The sequence below is a fragment of the Prinia subflava genome, chromosome 1 (assembly GCF_021018805.1).
Source record: "Prinia subflava isolate CZ2003 ecotype Zambia chromosome 1, Cam_Psub_1.2, whole genome shotgun sequence".
NCBI classification, from domain to species: Eukaryota; Metazoa; Chordata; class Aves; order Passeriformes; family Cisticolidae; genus Prinia; species Prinia subflava.
The window spans coordinates 26,034,119-26,047,168 of NC_086247.1; positions in this window are offsets into that span (position 1 = coordinate 26,034,119).

Below are 13,050 nucleotides of genomic sequence, written 5' to 3' on the forward strand. Positions count from 1 at the left end.
TAACTACCTACAGCCTGAAAATGTGGAAGTCTTTTAAGTGTATCAGGGTCTGTGAATTGTAAAAGAAAAAGAAACTGCATCCCTTTATTTTTGCCAGGGAATTCCCAGAAAGTCTGCCATCCTGCAAACTCATGACTGTATAGAGTTTTTTCCAGGAATGAGAATATGATTATCTATGCCATACAATTGTCAGCATAGTCCTTTTCCTGGTACTGGGACAGTAATGACATACAGAAACAGTTTTTTACAAAAAAAAATTCTTGGCAATAGTTTACAAGTTTGCTAATACAGTAGTCACTTCACAGACATCACATCCCAAAATCAGATTCCTTAAATGTTCACTGTGGGATTTATTTATTTAATATTTATCTAACACCTAAAGTATGACTTTTCCAGAGGGCATGATGGATCATATCACTTTGGGGTTTTCAGGAAAATGAGAGCTAAAATGCTGAGCTGCTTGTAGAACAGAGATTAGATGTCCCAGAATTTGTCCTCTGTCACTGCTTCTATACACTCATGGGCACAGATGGCTGTGGGGGGCACAGAAGGAGAACTAAAGTCCTTATGTGCTCTATCAGAGATTTTGGATTTATTACTTTAAACACAACTAAATTGTTACAATCTTTGATTACTGAATTATTTCCATTGAGGGTGTCCATATTCCTTTGAAGTGTTACTGACAACTATGGATTCAAGACCTGACCTTGCACATCCAAATATACAGTTTAGGCTGCAGTCTACATGTGAATCCATGTCCCATCTGATTACATTTTGAACAACTGAGATCTCTACAGTTTTAGACAATGGAAGCTATATAATATTATTGCAATATAGTATCTTCCATTACAGAATGAATCTATGGTCATTTAAAGAAAAAATGTTATTTGTCTGTTCTTATACAGAAACATATTCAAACAGCTAATTTATTTTTTTCCTGTCCAATATTACAGCATCTTAGGTTAGAAAAGCTTCAGTACTTTGAGGGAAATATTATTTAATTTTGAATTTTTGTCTTTTTGAACTATATCAAGTTAAACTCTTTTAACTATATCAAGACACATAACCACTGTCAAATCAGGGACTCAGCTGCCAAACTGCTCCCTACACAACTGACCTGTGGAACAATATAATGCAAACAAAATATGGAAATTTTATTGTAAAAGTTACTTTACTAAATTGTTTTTAAACTGTGGATTATAGGTTGAAGTAACAAGTTTTTCTTTATTTTATCAAGCATAATATAGAGCAGTTCACTCTCATATCCGTGTCTATACATACAGTTTGTTTTCATATAAACACCTTCAGGAACACTGGATTTTGATGGATATTGTTTAGAAAGTAGATGAGTGAACGGCTTGTTATGAATAATTTATTTAAATCCTTTTCTTATGCCATATCTATGAGCAGATTGCAGTTCTTTCAACTTTATAAAATACTCAGAATTAAAATAGTTTCTGTAAAAAGTTTTTCATTTTAGGGACTAAATATGAATTGTTCTCACAGAGTACTTGTGTGTTGGATGCCTTGATCAACCCAGTCATATGGTACTGTTCTTATTTCTTGATTGGATAGACATCCAAGCAGCTCTACTACAAATCCTCACATATGCAAACATAAACTTAGATTTCGGGTTCTTTTCATAGAAGTGGCATTGTGTTCTCTTGTCAGCAAACATTTTACACACAAAAAGCAATTTATACTGTCTTTAATAAAAAAACCAAACCAAAACCCAAAAGAACCCCACAAAATATAAAATGTGATTAAAAGGGATGTGCAAAAAAGTCAGTCAGATAATCACAGAAATGTTTTGCATTATCTTACTTTAGATTATTTATAACCATTAAATTGATATTACTTTCTGCTTGCTTTTCCATAATTTATGAAATAAGGTCTGCAAACTGTCATTTCTTGTAATGAGTATTTTGTTTCCTCTGTTTATTGAAAGATCTAAACCTGTTTTTCTTCTGTGCTAAATAATTATATGTCCTTTTCATGATATTTGAAAATCAATAAAGCATAATGTTTAAAGGAAAAATCAAAGCCTGAATTTTTCATGGACAGATTATAGATTAATCTGATTGTTCTGAATATGACTATTTTACAGGCACATGCAGCTAACTGAAAGGGAATATGTACAAACTTCCTCATGCATACATTTCTCAGTGTACCTCTCAAGACAAAAAATATGTATGTCCTATAGGTTCTTCACGTTCTGAAAAGAATTAATTTACTACCTACATAAATCTGGTGGGCTTCCAGGTCACTGTTGTTCAGATCAAGACCTGAAAGTATGCATTACAGTTCTTTCACTAACTTAGACTGATGTCTGCTTTTGACATATTCAGATGCCCAGATCTCTGTTATGTGAACTTGTAGTCTGAGACCCTAATGAAAAGCTAAACAATTTTTATATAAATATGTAACAATTATAATTATGAATAGTATTAGAGTGATAACAACAGCAATAGTAATATTGCACAAACATCAATATAGTCATTAAGTTTCCTTTTTTAATTCATCAGAAAAATACGTAGCAGAAGACAGTCACTGCCTCTGACAAGAAGCTAGACTGAGGTTGAAGAGTTATAAAGTTATAAAGTCATTATTGCAATGTCTGTTTGTGTAACTGGGTCATTAGCGCTCAAAAGTGCCCCTCTCCTTCCTTTGCCCTTACAAATTTGCAAAAGAAGAAAAGTTTGGCAACATCTAGGAAAGAAAAGGAAGGAAGAATAATGACATATCAAAGATCACAAAATAGTTAAGATCAGAGGTATTAATAGAATAAAGTTATTTTCATATTTAATCTTGTGTCCTACCTACTGCCCCCTAACACATTTGCAACTCTTTCCAAGTAAATCTCTTAGGTAGCAGGAGGGATTCTCAAGACAACTATTCAGAAGGAATTCTATTTCTGTCAGTTTTTGACAGCCAATCCCACTTCAGCCTCTCTCATGAATAAATACATAGTTATATTATCATTTAAGTAGCATTTTACATCTATGGGTCTCCAAATGCTTGTCAAACACTACTCACTTCCATTGCAATAAATTCTTAAGTGACCCTGAAAGAAGAATTACTTGCCTGAAGAAATTTCTAATTGTTCTTTCAGCTTCCACTAAACTCAAAGTTGGGTCATTCAATTCAGAGGTTCCTAGAATTTTTCACTAGAACTAGCCAGACCATCTGCACTCCTCCAGAACAATAAGCTTGCTTTACTTTCAAACGAGTGATGAGTTGATGAAGAACATTTTAATGTAACTTTGAAGATTTGGAGGAAAATCAGAAACTTGAAAATTGTAGCAGTAGCCATTTGCCTGATACATTTTTATTACGTTGTAAACATCTTCCTGTTGCCACCCATTGGTGTCTCTGTTGACCCAAACTGTCAGGGTATGTGAATCCTGATTATCTTGGTCTATATGCTACTGTGTCACAGTCAGTGACAGGCCAGACTTAAGTCACCTCTGAATATAACTCAGAAGTGCTTTTGGGTTTTGAAAAGGTGAAAGCATAATGTGGGTAGTGTACCTATGGAAAATCACAGACATTCTAACTTGTAATTGGTGAATCACATAAAATGTCTCCTAGAGAAAAAATATTGAAATATATTTGGATGGATTTTACGTATTTCTTCTGTGATATATATTTTACAGGTTGTTAAAGTCAAAGGAGGCATAAAGGTATACTGATTTTTAAATTTTGTTTAGTCTTGTTTTCTGCAGTGCTATAAACACACAGTTTGTGCTTTCAAAATAAAAATATTCCTTAGCACAGATAATTGATACTTTTTCCATTTCCTTTTAATGACATGGACATTTTTAAATTGGTGATCTTGTAGCTCTTCAAAGGTCAGGAGGGCAATAAATTTAGAGTGTTTAAATCCAGTAGAGATATTGTAGCACTTACTGGGATATTTACCTTAGGAGTTTTTGCATTAGGCTTCAAAGGTGTCCATGACATGTTTATCTAATGGAATCGTATTTCTGTATTTGAAATATATTCCAAATACTTTTCTAAAAGTCCTTATTTGCCAATTAACTTTTACAATAATAATGAAGACTAAAACTGACATTAGACACCACTGAAAAAATACTAATAAATGTTCCTATGGAATTAACTATAAAATGAAAACTTCATAGCTTAGATTTAACTGTTTTAAGAAATTAATCTAAGAATGGGACATTTCCACCAAGCATCATTTCCACTTGCCTAGATCTATTTCATTCTTCTCTGAACCAAGTCCATTAGAATGTTATGAGGTTGGCTGAATTTTTAGAAATTAGAAATAAAATGTGCTTTATTAAGTGAAGATAGTAAAGAAGGAGGAATTAAAAATTAAGATGAGCAGTTAACTGTAGATGGGACACGATCCAACATATGCACATTTTCTTTTTGATTTCTTTATGTTTACCACAGGAATCTTGTAAGCATGGCCAGAGCTCTTACCCTCCAAAAATCCTTTTAGCTGTGTGAATTCCATTCCAGATTCAAGTGTTATTAAATTCAGCATCTTAGTTATTCCCCAGAGGAGTAGTTAGGAGGAAGTATAAGTACAGTTTTCTTAGCATCTTAATCCAGTTTCCCTCCCTGGCTCATATATGGGTACCTGCAGGGAATTACAGCTTCCCAATTCATCTCTTAGAGCTTCTTCCATAGGCAATAGTACAGTGCACAAGTCTGTCTACTTCTATGGCATAAATTAATAGGACTCCAGAGGACTTTCGCCTCCAATCTGAAATCCCAAATGCTTGCCCTAAAGAACAAGCATTCTTTCCATAGTAGGCTATAATAGTCTACAGATATACAGAACTCCTATTATTAGCCTCTTGCACTAGATATGCTTAATGATAACTCCTCACATGAAGACTCCAAAAATGAGGAAATTAGATAAGCAAAGTTCCTTGGCCCTAGACCTTTACTTTTTAAGGCTTAGATTTACATCAATGAAAAGGTAATATCTTCTATGTAAGAGAAATAAGAATGAGAATTTCTGGGTCTGGATTGTTTTCAGTACAATGGACAAATACTGTCCACAGTCCCATGGCTTTATATGTCATTAGTTACTCCAGGGACAGTCAAGTTTTATTTCAGGTCTGGTGTTATATACATTTCTGGCCCCTGCATATTTTTTCATACAAGTAGCCTATATTCTCCACTGTTTTTTCCGATTTTGTTAAGATCTAGCCTTTAATTTCTCAGTTTTAACAGCAGCTGTTGATGCAAAAATAAAGAAAGAAAACTTGTCTTACTTGAAATATGTCTCCCAGTAGATGTTACTTAAGGAGGGAATTAAAAAGAATGGATCAAAACTTAATGCAGAAAATTCCTGCTGAGCTAAGAATTTTGTGAGTACTCACATACTCTCAGCTATGTTGAGGATGGGCCAAAGACAATCTCAATGTACCACCACCACTGTTTAATCCTTTCTACGTGGTTTAAGTGAATGTGTCCTCTTGTAATTTTGAAACTCTTCCCGATGTAATTATTTTAACAAAAATGGCGATTCAGCCTTTGGAATTTCTTCAGCAAATCGTTCTCTGCTATTATTTATTATTGCACTTACTGCAGCACATAATCTCAGTCATAAGTGTATCCTGGTAATGTAACTATATACCACTGGGCAATTGTATTTATATGACTGCTTTTTCAAGATCTCTTGCAAATAAAATGCAAGTTTCAGAAGAACCTTTTAGTAATGATGCCATTCCTGCACTCATTTTTATTTCAATGTGCAATTACCTTTCTGAAATTTCAGCAATGGAGCTAAAATTTTCTTACCAGATATGTGCCTTGGTCTAAATTTGATAAAATTCACATAAGGTGAATTCAGCTTTGCCCAACACCGAAGTATGTGAAAAAAGTGTGTTCCCTATGTTTAGAAATCACCCTGTGGCTATTTCTCACAATACCAGAAGCACAGAAACCATGTGAACAAAAAACAATGTTTTACTGGAGATATGACGCCCATCCCTTTGCCTCCTCTGTGAAAAAAATCTGCAGGGATATAAACTCTTCTAAAATTTATGAGTCACATATTATCAGACAGTTATTTTGAGATTGATTTAAAGCCTATGCATGTGTTTTACAGACTTCTATCTGTGGCTGTGTGACTACTGTTACTTAAGCCTCTGTATAATGGGATTGTTCTGCTGGCCTTCCCAATGATATGCACTTTCTACTCCTCTAAGCTGAAGATAAAACTGAACCTAAAACCAACCTAAGAATGTATGGTTTTCTACCTTAGGCTTATGACCCAAACACTCAGACTATCCCTCAGTGATGCTAAACTTAGGAAATATGGCAAAAGTAGTGACAAATCTTGGACCTGCATTTGGGAGTCTTGTCATTCACAATGGTAACTACAGAATCAGTTTTTCATGATCTCTAAGCCATGGCTAGCTCTTGTGAACTTGGCTCCTTATCTTAGACTGTTTAATTTTGTCTAAATAGATAAATAAATCTGAAAGGATTCTGTTACTGAAGATCAAATAAAGCAGCTATATGGATTCCTAGCTTGTAATGGAGAGTCACTGCTTCACAGAGAGTCCAAAATATGGATTTTTTTTGGACCTGGTAATTTTAGGTTTAAAAGAAGAAGCCATCTATTAAGGTGTGCAAAGGAGAATTTCATACTTAAAAATGCTGCTTTAAAATGATGAGAATAGTCAAACATCTATCTGTATGACACCAAGAACATGAAAGGTACATAACTTGCAAAAGGTATTTCTTTTATGGCTTAAGGTTCCCAGGAAAATTCTGTGGTATGATCAAAAAGACACACCATCCTCAGTCTGGCATATGGCTTTGTTTATAGGCAAAAAAAGCTCAACCACAAAATCCAGAAAAAAAAAGAGACTAGAATCAGCCTGGTCAAATGAAACATTTATCTGAAAATGCATACATCAACAAAGCTAATGGGAGTTGTGTATATTAATGCCTAAACCCCATCTGTATACTTAACATTTTAAGTGTCGCGGTGCCGTCACTGAAGCCCCTCGGCTTCACCCCGAGCTAGCCCAGGCACCGGAGCAAGCGTGATCTTGAGCTGCTCCTCAGCACTCTGTGAAGAGTCAGCCTTCGTGGATTCTTTTTCCCTGAGGGAAGCCTCACGACGATAAGATGTATCATGCAACAGGGCAGAGAGGAAGAAAGGAGGATCCAGCCAGCCAGACAGTTAAACAGTAACTTTAATCTCCACCAACACTGTCTGGACCCAGACCAGACTGGATACAGAACAAAGAAATGCAAGGGCTTATAAAGTCTCAGGGAAGGGGAGGAGAAATGGGAGTTCCTCTTTGTGGCCACCAATGAAAACTTATCACTAGGGAGAAAAGGGGAGGGGTTGCAAGCCTTGAACCAATTGGGGAGTAGGGGAGGGATAACACAGTGGCGGGAAAAGGGGGAAAGGTAACATGTAACATAAGTGGGCTAAGAATAGGAGCTTGTAGGGAGGATGTATCAACTTATGAATTTCAGTTAGGGGGGTTTTACACAGAACATACAGCAGCATTGGACCCACCAATCTTTTTTCTTTTCACATATCTGAATCCATTCCACTCAGTAAACCACCCATATGTCCTTCAACTCTGCCCTGTCTCAAAAACTCTCTCTTTATTGTCGTTCTTCCAGCTCCCTCTCTCACTTCCTTAAGTCTCTCTTCAAGTCTTCTCCCTCGTCTGTCCTTCTTTTTCCTGACACAGTCCTTCAAAGCACTTTCTTTCACCTGCTTATACAGTCCAGCTTTCTCTGGAGGGTCCAACTGGGGTTTAACATACAAAAATGAGGAAAGTCCAACTATCCACACCACCACATTTAAGACCTATTCTGGTCATCAAAAATTATGTGAAATGGATCAAAAAATAAGGAGTAAAGCTTAAAACTAATAAATAACAAGTAGGTTAATATCCTTAGCCAAGACTAGTTCAAAGAATATCCAGAGATATATGCAAAGGCTGCCTCTGGTATAAAAAAGTTTGAAAAGTACTTTTCTATCAGAAGTCTAGGTAAGAAAAGACATTCCTAGAAAAAGTGAGATGATTAGACTTCCTTCATAATCAAATAGCTTCTAAAAGACAATGCTAGAAGATGATATTAGAGTCCATGACAGCTGCTTGGTATGTTAGCATTATTGTCGAATCCCATATTAAAGAGATTTGATGAAGACGTTAGTGAGAAGCAGGGTCTACCCTGTCAAACTCCATAAGAGAGATATAATGATAGCATTAATTAATAGCATAGAATGGATTAGGTACTCTTTAAGGAGAAGATGCTGCTCCAGAGTAGATTCAACAGTCATTGCACATGCCTGAGAAACTCACAAATATAGACTACTATTAGAAATATGCCTTATGTTTTTATTGCTATATATACACACATAACCCATTTTGGAAAATTTTATATCAAAATCCCAGTGAAAATGGCAAAAAAGTGTATCTGAATTACTCCAGTGTAAGCGTATCTGAGAACACAATATTGCTTTACTTACTAAAATTATACACATTTCTCAGCTATCTACTGCTTGCCTTCTCTTAAACATGGGAAGTGTTTCCTGTAGTATTCCAACTCTTATGAGTGTTAGAATGTTTATAGGATCTAACAAGTACTTTCTGGGTTCAACTGGATGATTGAGATAACAAAATATTAAACAGATTAATCACAAACTACAATCTCTGCTTTTTCATTTGATAAAATCTGCCTCATATTTAACAACTGACATTGGTGATTATGTGTGCTGGTAATTCAGATCTCAATGGGGTTCCCTGCCAAACCACCCACAGCAGGAGCTGGCACAAGGCCTATGCTGTGGATGGATCAGAAATGGCATGTACATAGAATCAAGTAATTTTTGTGGTGGGAGGGACAGCTGCTCAGTGCTAGCTGAGGGTGTGGAGAAAAAAAGTACTACTTACACCTTCTGTGGCAAAACTTATATCTGGTATAAATATGTACCATGCCACTGAAGACAATGAAACTGTGCCTGTTTATGCCCTGGCTATAATTTGGTCTTTACTTTCAATTTCATTAGTAGAGTGATGCAGCTGAGAGCCAGTCATTCCTAACCAGATATATATTTTGCTGCTGTCTTGCTAATGTAGACTTTGAACTTCTGCCAAAATGCCTATACCAAATATAATTGAATAAATACTGGAATGAATCTAAGTTTGAATCATAAATTCATTTCTGAGGGAGCATCTCCGAGTGCTAACTTTCCTTTGTGCATGATCCTCTCTCACAGGTGACAGGGAGCCACTCTTCCTCAAGTCCTTACCAATAAGCAGAAGCAATCTTCCTAGTCACCTCCGATTTCTTTTCTCAATTCATGAAAATCTGTTCTCTCTACTGGCATATTTATTGCTACTCTTGCAGATATATGAACTATACCAAGCATAACCTGACCACAGATGGTATAAAACTCACTTTAATCAATCTCTTGCTGTGTTCCTGGAATCAGAATTGGCCTGGCCCCAAATTCATAAGCTTGTTATGTCAATGCCCAGGCTGTACAAAACACCAGGTGCATGGGGCACTAATCTGTTTATTTTTGCCCAACAAGCTATAGACTGTTCTCACAATATAGATTTCAGATGAGAAAATGTTTATTTGCTGGTCACTGATACTTTAGGATTTCAAGGGCCACTAATCTGTCAAACCTGAGTGGTTCCAGGGTGTTTAGACTTGTCATTTCCTAGCAGGTGATCTGATAATATAGACAGCTTTGATCATTAAAAACTTAGTTGAGGTTCATTTTATCAAAATCTTCGTTAAAGATAAATATCAAAGCAGCAGGGATTGGCCTGATAACAAACTGGATAAGACTAGTCTGGAGAGATAGAAGGTGGCTCCATTTGGCATCTCGTGAGGGACACGCTGGGCAGCGTCTGCCATCGTCTGGCACCAGCAGCAGGTGAGCAACAGGCCTGACTGTCAGGGCATGAGACACAAGGGCAGCTGCCCCAAGCCCCCCTCTGACCCCCTTACGGAGCATGGCTGGGACCAACAGGACACAACTGAAATTCCAGCACTGCTTTGTATAACACTGGGTTCTTGCTTATCATTCAGTTTTCAGCACTCTATTTTCTGTCTTTTGACAAAGGCAACAACCATGGGCTTATATGTACGTTTAAAACGTGACACAGTTTTTTCTAGGTGAGAGATGGAAAACTTCTGCTCATTCCATTTTAATACTGAGTTAGATTTGAACCCCGGCCTTAAAAATAGTTTCTGTGAGATCATTATTTCCAAGATGAAAATGAGGATGTAGCACTAGGGTCTGCAGTGTGGAAGATGGAAAATACTTTTTCAGTGCATTGATTTTATTTGTTTAAGCAGTTGGTTGATGTTTTCCCAAGGTCTAGAAATTAAAGTAAATCATGGAGAAAATAGGGTAGTGAGTAGAGATGAAAATAGACAATCTAATGAATATATCACATTCTTCTGAAAGCTATCCAATGCCAGCATAATTTACTGTAAAGATGGTATCCCTTTCTGCAGTCATATCCTGGGATGGACAGAAAATTATATGTATATAATATGATACACTGAAAGTAAAAAGCAAATTTCACACAACTTTTAAAAAAGCGTTCAAATACACAAGAAGGTAAAATCATGTTGAAAAAATAAATAGACAGAGTGCCATGCTTAATTGCTAAAATATATATATTAACTGATATATATATATATAATATATATAAAAATATAATATATATGTCAATATATATTAACTGATTCCATGATAAGATATATTCAATTCATTAAATGACTATAGATTCTGAGATTATTTTAATGTGTTTTCCTAGGCTTTTATTCAGGTCAAATCCCCATTAGTTTTAATAACTACTAAATTTCTGATTTTGTAGATCCAATGAAGGCATAATAACAATTTTTATGACCTGAAAAAAGTGACTCCATATGAAAAGCCTTAAGCAACATAAAATCAATTGCACATGGGGCTACTGAACATGATGATGACACAAAAAGATGGAAAATACAGCTTTGTTGGAACAACATTTTCTGTATCATGAGTCTCAAAAAGTCAATTCAACACAGTTTTCTTGAATGGAACTTATTTGGCATAACCCTGCAAGATGTTGAGTGCTCACAACACTACTAAAATGCCACTCTTGAAATTTGTATCATACGACTGATGGGATTCAGCATTTTTGAGGTACTTACGTCATCCTTGGATGCAAAGCCATTTGAAATGTAGTTATTCATACTGCTCAGTAGAATCTAAAAGTTTATTTCTATCTCTATATAGGGTTTAGGGTGGTTGAGGAGGGACAATGTCACTTAGTTTCTTTGTTCCAACTATTAGAGTAGTTGTGAACTTCATATGAGAACAAAATTTAAATGACTGTGAATTTTCTGTATAATGTTTTTTAAAACTCTCTTGGCTGTAATTTAAATGTTGCCTTAGAACATCTTTAACTACTTATTTTTTACAGAGTAATCAAAAAATAAAGTACAGTGGGAAAACACCTCCTATTTATGCTGCATGAAAGCCAAAAAAGGGCTTAATGTGATAATTATAAAAATGTGATTGTGGTACAAGACTAAGTAAATTCTCATCAGACAATAAGGTTATTATTAAGAGCAATAAATGCATCTCAACATCCCATCATAGAGAGAATATTCAAAACCTTATGAATTATATCAAAGGGGTATAAAATCAGAGAAGTTTTATTTAGGCAGACTTTTTCAGGTCATGTAATCCAATACAATTCTTTAATATAGGAGACCATCAGAGTTTAATTAGGTCAGTAATATGGAGTCTTGACAAACTCCAGAGATGGAAATGTCATCATCTGTTCCAGCACAGTATTACTCCTTATCAAATTTTTTACCTAATCACTAACCTTAGTATCATAAGCCTCGGTTTGTGACAGTCCAGGCAGCCTGCTTAGTCCCTAAGAAAATAATGGAAGAAGTCTTTTTTGTACACTTTCTAGGAGACACGAGAGAGAAGGAGGTAATTGGAACCGGTGGCATGGATTTGACAAAGATAAATCACATTTAACCAGCTTGATTACCTTGAACGACAAAATATCAAGGCCTGTGAATGAAGTGAGTGCAGTGGATATCATTTACCTTTGGCAAATCTGTTGATGCTGACTTTCTCAATATTCTTGAATCCAAGTAAGTAGATTTCAGTCTAGATGGGTAAAAAGATGATTGGAGGCTAGTGGGCTCAGCAGGTAGGGGTTAATGGACTTGTATTCTGTCTGGAGGTGACAAAAAGTGTAGAACTGCAGGGGTCTGCTTTGGTACCTGCTCTGTTTAACACCATTATCTTGAAGAAATGACTGTGCAGTCTTCTCAGGTTTTCAAAACACACTAAAATGGAGTGAACACCTGACATGGCTGAGAGCAGACTGCCATCCAAGTTGCCTGGACAGGCTGAAGGTATGGTCCAACAGGAACACTATAAAATTCCCCAAGGACAAATGCAAAATCCTTCTTCTTAGAAAGAGGAAGCCCTGGAAACAATATGGGCTGGGAAGAGCCTGGCTGGGGAGCTGCTGTGCTGTAAAGCACCTGGGGGTCTTCACTGATGGCAGGATGACCATGAGCCAGCAGTGTCCTGACAGCAAAGACAGCCAGCTGAGCTCTGCGTAAATGAACAGGGGCACAGCAAAGACTGATGAGGCAGTCCCATTCTACCCAGCACTCACGAGGCCACATCTGGAATACTGCACCCAGTTTTGGATCTCCCAGTATAAAAAGTATTATGGACAAGTGATTCAAATTCAGGAAACAACCACCACAATGGTTGGTGCTGGAGCATTTGTCTTAGGAAAAAGTGAGGAAGCTGGACTTGTTCACACCACAGAATGGAAGGCTTCAAAAAGGCCTAATGGCAACCTACCAGTACTAACAGGAAGATAGAGAATAGGATGTCAGGCTCTTCACAGTGGTGTATATTGGGTGGACAATGTACAACATGCATAAGTTGAAGCAAGAGAGGCTCAGACTGGATATTACGATAAACTTTTGAACAATGAGGGGAATCAAAAAATGGAAGAAGTTGGCAAGGGAGGTTATGCAGTT